Below are 8302 nucleotides of genomic sequence, written 5' to 3'. Positions count from 1 at the left end.
AACAGAACTAGCAAGGTGCGTCCTAAACACTGAATCCTTCACAAGAATCTTTTGGAAAACTTAAGCACCGAATCTTTTCAGTCCATTTTGCAAAACGGATATCAAGAACTGACTTCTTGATTTCCTTTTCTCAAAGATCGAATCTTTTTTAGAATGGCAACGGCTAGAGGAGAACTCCTGAGATGAAGATGGCGAATGCTGTTTCTCTTCTTTCTGGAGTGTATGAGATCCAATATCAATTTGCAGGAAGGTTTTCTTGCTCAACCCCTAGGTTTGAATTCTTGCTCTTCGAATGGGTTTCTCCCTCTTTCTTGGTGATCAAGAAACCTCCTAATCTCATTAGGAGTTCTCCCAATCCAAATCTGTATTTCGATAGGGAGTCTTCTTGATCCTATTTGTAGATCAGATCAGCCTACTCCTGGTCTTATCAGGAGATTACCAGATTCAAATCTTAATTTGAATCTGGTCTCCAAGAGTGGATAGGGTCAAGACCCAATCCTTTTGGCTTATCCTAATCCCAGATCCGCCCCCTTAAGTATGACTGATCAAATCAGCCTAGTTCGAAATGGGCTTTAGGCCCATTATATATTAAGTGGTCAATTGTCTTCCAAACTGCTACCCAGTTGGGCTTCTTTGTATGGCATGGGACCCAAGCATTGATCTACACACCAGCCACATGGGTTCAGCCCAGCCTTTATTACAAGGCCTAGCCAAATTCACTAGAAAGCCCAGTGAACCCCTGAGCCCATCACATGAACCCTATGGGCCCAACACTTACACTAAGTGGCCTCTGGGTCAAGCCATCTTATAAAAACCCAGGGACTGTGGGTAGATGCAAGATTAGCCCATCAGATATTATCCCAAATGGCCTTACACTTAACCTCTCAGCCCATAATGATCAAGCACTGCCCGACAAGAGAGGACCTCTCCCTCGGCTGCAAGGAACAGTGCTGCACTCTCTACTCACATGGATCTCGGGAATTAAAACCATTTGCAAATAACTTGAAACTGAAATTATCTATATACCATATATATATAAATTTTGTAAAACAAAATTCCAACGATTGAAATCAACTGTCGGCAGTTTTGGTTTCCATCAGAGAGAGTGCATTCCCGTTCATTACCTTTGTTCGACAAAGGGGCCGATCCTGTCACTATGATCACCCACTCAGATGAATTCTCAAACTGTCCCAACATATCCAGGTTTTGACCCCCGTTGAGGATCTCACTGATTGGCATATCAAAGACAACACAATCTGACACCTAGTGAAGTATCATAATCGAATCTAGGGGTCAGGTGTAACTTTCCAGTTTTGCCCATCTATCTCTAAGGTCCAGGGCAATACTAGAAATCTGGTCCAGTTCAAGGATTCGAGTAATCCCATACTGCATGTGCTTTAGGCCTTACCCTGGTGGCCTAGACTGGCCATCCCAACACTTGGCGGCACACCAGTATCAGCCTTGGCAGGATAAATCTCCCTAGACTTATCTAATGGCTGTGAACATTTAAAACTAACATGAGTCTCATTAACTGTCCAGTTTTAGGGTCTTGCACAGAATCATACCAAATAACACGAATCAAACATGTATTTTATTAATTTACACTAAATGTCAAAAGTACATCAAATCAGATTGAAGCTAAGGGCATACAAAACTGTCTAACATGGACAACGCAACAAAGCCAACGTCTCCGAGGGGCAACGTCAGTTCCCGTCTGTCTACATAGGTCAGTTCACCATACCGCTCTCTAAGGGTGGGATGCTAGAACTAACTGTGTCTTTGTTAGACAATTTTGTATGCCCTTAGTTTCAATCAAGATGATGTACTTTATGAGTTTATTGTAAATGAATAAAAGTGCATATTTGATTCATGTTCCCTTGGTATGTTTCTATGTAATACCCTTAAACTTGATACTTAATGAGACTCATGTTAGTTTAGAATGTTCACAAGTAGTGGGTCGGTCTGTGAGACCTATCCTGACAAGGCTGACTCTGTGGTGCCACCAAGTCGGTTGGGGTGGCCTTTCTCAGCTGCCAGGGTGAGACCCTAGGCACATACAGTGTAAGATTAATTGAATCTTTGAACTGGACCAGATTTCCAGTATTGCCCTGGACCTTGGAGATTATGAGCAAAACTAGAAAGTTACACCCGACCCCTAGACTCGATTATGATATTACACTAGGTGTCAGATTGGGCGGTCTTTGATGTACCAATCAATGAGATCCTTAGCAGGGGTCAAAACCTGGGTATGTTGGGACAGTTTGAGAATTCATCTGAGTGAGTGATCATAGTGATAGGATCAGCCCCTTTGTCGAACAAAGGTCATGATCGGTGATGCACTCTCATTGATGGAAATCAAGACTGCCGGTAGGCGATTTCAATTGTTGAGTTTTGTTTTGCAAAATATATTTTATATGATATATAAAAGTATATATTTATGGTTTCGAAATGATTTGCAAAAGGTTTTAATTCTCGTGATCCATATAAGCAGAGAGTGGAACACTGTTCCTTGTAGCCGAGGGAGAGGTCCTCTCTTGTCGGGCAGTGTATGATCATTATGGGCTGAGAGGTTAAGTGTAAGACCATTGAGGATAATACCTGATGGGCTAATCTTGCATCTGCGAAAAACTGATTTTTGAACTATCTAATAAGTGACTTGCAATGTGTTTTTGAAATGTTACGCAAATATAACATGAAATTAAATCCTAACAAATGTGTCTTCAGTATTACCTCGGGTAAATTCCTGGGTTACATAGTTAACCGACGTAGCATCAAAGCCAACCCTGAAAAAATAAAAGCCATCCTAGATATGGAGCCACCTTGTAAGTTAAAAGAGGTACAGAGGCTAAATGGTCATATAGCCACGCTAAGCCGCTTCATGTCCAAGTCAGCAGATCGCTGCCTTCCCTTCTTCAAGGCGATTAAGAAAAATAATGACTTTGAATAGACTGAAGAATGCTAGCTCACCTTCGACGAGCTGAAAAAAATACTTGGCCAGTATCCTAGTTCTAACTCGACCCAAAGAGGGGGATGTTTTGAAGTTGTACCTCTTCACGAGTGACGGGGTGATCAGCTCGGTACTAATAAAAGTAGATCAGGTCCAACGACCCATCTATTATGTCAGTAAGGTTTTGTAGGGTGCAGGAACAAGATACCCATAGATCGAGAAGCTAGCGTATGCACTGGTCATCGCAGCTCGGAAGCTTAGACCGTACCTCCAAGCCCACACTATCACTGTCCTCACCAACAAACCTCTAAGGCAAGTCTTACTCAAACCTGAGGTTTCGGGCAGGCTGATGAAGTGGGCCATTGAACTTAGCGAGTACGACATCCAGTATGAACCTCGATTAGCTATCAAGGCCCAAGCCCTAGTTGACTTTGTCGCAGAATGTACCTTTAGCACTATAGCCCCTGAGATAATCGAGCCCGAGCACGGAAAAGAAGCTTCAAGCAGTGCGGCACCAGTCCTGGTTAGAACGAAGTCGACTTGGGACGAGGAGCCCTGGATCCTTCACATAGATGGTTCATCAAATCAGCAAGGAAGCGGAGCAGGAGTCATTCTGTATAGTCCAAGTAGGGCAAAGCTAGAATATGCACTTCGGTTTGAGTTCACAACATCTAACAATGAAGCGAAATATGAAGCACTGATAGTCGAGCTCATGCTAGCGAACGAAGTACAAGCGAAGCACCTCGTCATCTGCAGTGACTCCAAACTCGTGGTCAACTAGGTAACTGGTGCCTATGAAGCTCGTGACCCCACCATGGCTGCTTATCTAGCCAAGGTTAGGGAAGTTTTATGCAGCTTCCAGTCATGCTTCATCAAGAAGATCCAAGGTCCGAGAACGCCGATGCCGATGCATTATCCCGGTTAGCCAGCACAAGCAGTAACTCCATGAGGACCGTGTTTATAGAGAACCTGCCTTTGCCTAACATTCTCAAGGGGGCAGGAAAGGTTGCACCTATTGCACAAGTAGAGTCGAGCTGAATTGACCCACTCGCGAGCTACCTGCTTCATGGAACCCTCCCTACAGATCACAACATGACCAGGAGGGTAGAGCGCCAGACAACCAACTATGTCATGATAGACGGACAACTATATCAGAGATCCTACACGCTCCCCTATTTGCGCTACTTGTGACCCTCAGAGGCCGAGCTCATTCTCTGCGACACTCATGAAGGACTATGCGGCGGACACATGGGGGGTAGGGCTCTCACCCAGAAAATGCTACGGCAAGGATATTACTGGCCCATGATGAAGGCAGACGCACTCAAGCTTGTCAGGAAATGTGATAAATGCCAGAGGCACGCCAACTTCTATCACCAACCTTCTACTGACCTGAAGTACCTCACCAGCCCTTGGCCCTTCCCTCTAGCGACAAAACAGAGGAGATTTTTGGTAGTAGCAGTGGACTACTTCACAAAGTGGGTAGAGGCAAAACCCTTGGTAACAATCACAGCATGAAATGTACAAAACTTCTTTTGGAGGAATATAGTATGCTGTTTTGGACTACCTCAAGTACTTATCTCTGACAACGACAAGCAGTTCGAAGATATCAAGTTTCAAAACTAGTGCGCCAAGATGGGGATATAGCAGAATTTCACTTCGGTGGCACACCCTCAAGCAAATGGGCAAACAGATGTCACGAATAGAGCTATACCCCACGGACTAAAAGCCCGCTTAGCCTGAGCTAAAGGACTATGGGTGGATGAGCTGCCCAGTGTACTATGGGCCTATCAAACTACTATCAAGACCGCCACAGGTGAAACCCCCTTTAACCTCACCTACGGTACGGAAGCAGTAATTCTATCTGAAATCAAAGTACCTACATTATGACTAGAGGCATACGACAGAGAACCAAATGCTGACAAGCTCCGTACCAACCTTGACCTGGTAGAAGAGGTACAGGACCTCGCGTATATTCAGACAGCAGCTTACTAGCAAAGGGTAGCTCGGTACTATAAGGCCTAGGTATAAAAGAGACACTTTCATGTCGGAGACCTGGTCCTTCGAAAGGTTATGGTACCTGAGGCCAATGTAGGTAAACTCAGACCAAATTGGGAAGGCCCCCATCGGGTGAAGCGGGCACTCAGGGAAGGTATGTACGAGCTTGAAACGTTAGAGGGAAAACAGGTACCTCGGGCTTGGAACATCAGCAATTTAAGACGATACTACTTGTAATTGTCAAACTAGAGGAGCGGACTGAGAGTTACTCCCAAAAAAACAAGAAGAGTGGACTTCGAGTCTCTCCCAAATGCCTAAGGGCTAAAATAGTACAAGACCTAGTCTTCTCTTCGGCATGGGCAAGCTAAAGTCCCAATCGCCTCTTTGGCATGGGCGAACTAGTCCTATTCGCCTCCTCGGCATGGGCATCTAAGGCATAGATAGCTCGGGTAGAAACCCTACGATGTTTGTACCACCTCGACAACTATCACGGTTCGGGTCCATCAGGGAACCAACATTCAAATAAGTAGCCCATACTGAATAGATCGGGTACATACCCTACGATGTCACTCATCAGAGTCACCCCTACTAAAAAGCCCTAGTAGACAGCTCGGGGTGACAAACACTTAGAAAAATGCCTTGGTTGCCCTTACTCATTACCAAGCTCGGTAACTCGATAGTTAGGGGTAACCCACGTAGTTTGGAGTAACAAAACAATTTGTACTTCGATTATCCTGACTCGTTGCCCAGCTCGGTAACTCGATAGTTCAGGTAACCTATACATATGCTGCCTAGATCGGAAGTTATCCATACTTAAATATTTTTTGCACAAGAAACAGTATATTTCATTAATGAAAAAAGTTCAAGTATAGGAATTTTGCTATGACCAGAGCTCAATGGCTTTGGGGTGTACATCCACAATTCAAAAAGAAGAGAAAGAACAGCAAGCTATCACGTGGAGGGGACCACCACTTCAACCTCATCCTCGCTCTCCTCCCTTGGCGAGTCGGGCTCCTCGTCCATTGCCTTGGCCACTTTAGAGGCTAAGCCTGACATTGTGATGCCGCCAAGGTCGAGATCGATGAACTTTTGCCAGACCAGGTACCTGCATAGTTTGAACACAGAGCGATAGGAGGTTGAGCTATATTCAACCTGTAGGGCCTCGAACTCCGAGGACTCTTTGAAACGCTCAATGGCCTGTATCCTCTCTTCTGCGCGCGCCTCCTAGATGGCAGTCTCAAAGATTTTAGTGTGTTCTTTGACCGTGGTCTCGAGGTTCCCCACTTCCCGCTGAAGCCATGCCTTCTCCTCGGTTAGTGCAGAAATTTGTCCCTCCTGAGCCAGAATCAATTGCTTTTGGGCCTCAGCTCCCTTCTTGGCTTGAAGTGCTTTGCCTCGAGCCAAGTCCAACTCACGGTGGAGCTTTTGCATCTCTGCCTTAGCGTCTCGAGCTTCCTTTGAATGAATCGTTGATTAACAGGCCAGCGTGTGAATAGTAGAGTTAGCCTAGCAAAAGAAGATCGAGGTCAGTCAAAAAAAAATGGGAGAAGGTAGAACACTTACCACCATACAGTGGTTGGCGACTAGTCCCAAGAGTTAACCCAAAGACATGTCCGCCCAGTTCACGACCTCGCTGTGGAAGACGACATCCTGACTCTTGCGCACCGTGAGAATGTGGTCCATAATACTTACTTTCGTGCTCGGGGGAGCGCAATCCGGTTCGGCGCCTGATGTGTGGCTCATTGTGACACTAGCAAGTGCACTAGCCATTCAAGTAATAAAGTAGTGAGTGAAGTATCGTTCCCACCAGGATTTAGGAAACAAGTATCAATACTAAATTGAGTACTTCTTATCTGATTAACAATTAAATCAAAACTTTAATGAAAGCTAAAAATCCTAAATTAAAATCTATCTAAATCATTGGTCCAATTGCCTTCAAATCAGGTTAGAAGAGTAAGTAGTAAATTTCAATCTCAGAATTCAGCAATCTATCAAGTTGGATTGATGAACTTACAATTTATCTATATTTTATGAGGTTTTTGCATGAAATTTTATGATGGTTTAATTAAATTTTGCCCTATTTTAGCTTGATTGCAAGAAAGATTTCAGGGGGAGCCAAATCAACAAAAAGAAGGCAAAAGCAAGAAAAGAAAACCCAAAATTTATCAAGTTCAGCCCGGCCCAGCCATGAGAGCAAGAGAATTTCATTCGGCCCAAGAAGAGCAAGTGAAACTCTTTGGAAAATCCAAGGGAAGAAGCCTAGCAAGAAGGAAATTTCGGCCTAGCCCATTTTTAGCCCAAATAACAGCCTAGAGTGTAACCCACTTGAGCTCAAAAGCAAGCTAAGTTGTAGCCCAAATAGCAGCCCAAAGGGAGCTAGGGGCGGCAACTCCTAGAAGTTTCTTGAAGAGAAGGAGGGAGCACTCTAGAAGGTTCATGAGGGGTGTAATACACCCCATTCTAGAGGCTTCAAGAAGGGGCAAGAGCCCCTTTGAAAAACTATATAAGGAGGCCTCTAGGAGGGGAGAAAGTTGTTCAATTGCTTGAGAGGAAGGCTCTCCCACTCTTAGAGGTTCGGCCACCTTGAGAGAAGAGAAGAGAAGAAGGCTAAGCGCAAGGAAGAAGAAGAAGAAGGGCTGAAAGAAGTTCAAGACAAGCAAGTTAGAAGAAGAAGGTGAGTTCGAATTGAGGGTTTGTGATTCAAAGATCTTTTGTAATAAATCATTTGTAGTTTCATTCTCTTTTGATTTGAATTCAGTTTCTTTGTTATATTTTCTTTCTTCTTTCTCCTTGTTTCCATTCTTCCTTGATGTATTTCAGCTTGTAAAATTTCAGTTCAGCAATCTAATTCTTTTTTATTCATTCAAATGGTCATGAATTATACTTGAAGTTTCTTGAATAAGGGTGTTATTGTAGAGTAATTCGGCCAACTAACCTTCAAAACTCAGATCTGAATTCTCAGATCTGAGATTGCAAGATCTGAATTGCTTGAAAGAGAATTCAGATCTGCAAATTTCAGATTGGGCGAATTAATCTACAGCTTGGAATTCCTACAGTGCTTGAGAGAGACTCTAGGAATTCAGATCTACTATTCAAGAACTGAATTGAGTGCAAGGTTAGAGATAACTTGCACAATTCAGTTGGTGATCAATTCAGATTTGAATTGATGCCTTAGAAGTGTTTGAAGAAATGCATGCATGGGGATTAGATTCTTGATAGAGATAGAAGAACCGTCACTCATGCATAGGATGAACATGCGCTTGAGAGAGGCTGTTCATGACCTTAGGGTTTCACCAAACCAAGGCTCAATCATGATTCATTCGAATGATCCAAATTGATAGATTGATGAATTCTGAGATT

Source organism: Nelumbo lutea, chromosome 7 (genome assembly GCF_056320005.1).
Source record: "Nelumbo lutea isolate HS-2025 chromosome 7, American lotus-T2T, whole genome shotgun sequence".
In the NCBI taxonomy this organism is placed as follows: domain Eukaryota; kingdom Viridiplantae; phylum Streptophyta; class Magnoliopsida; order Proteales; family Nelumbonaceae; genus Nelumbo; species Nelumbo lutea.
The sequence above is the reverse complement of the archived record's forward strand: the minus strand, read 5'-3'. Positions refer to the sequence as shown.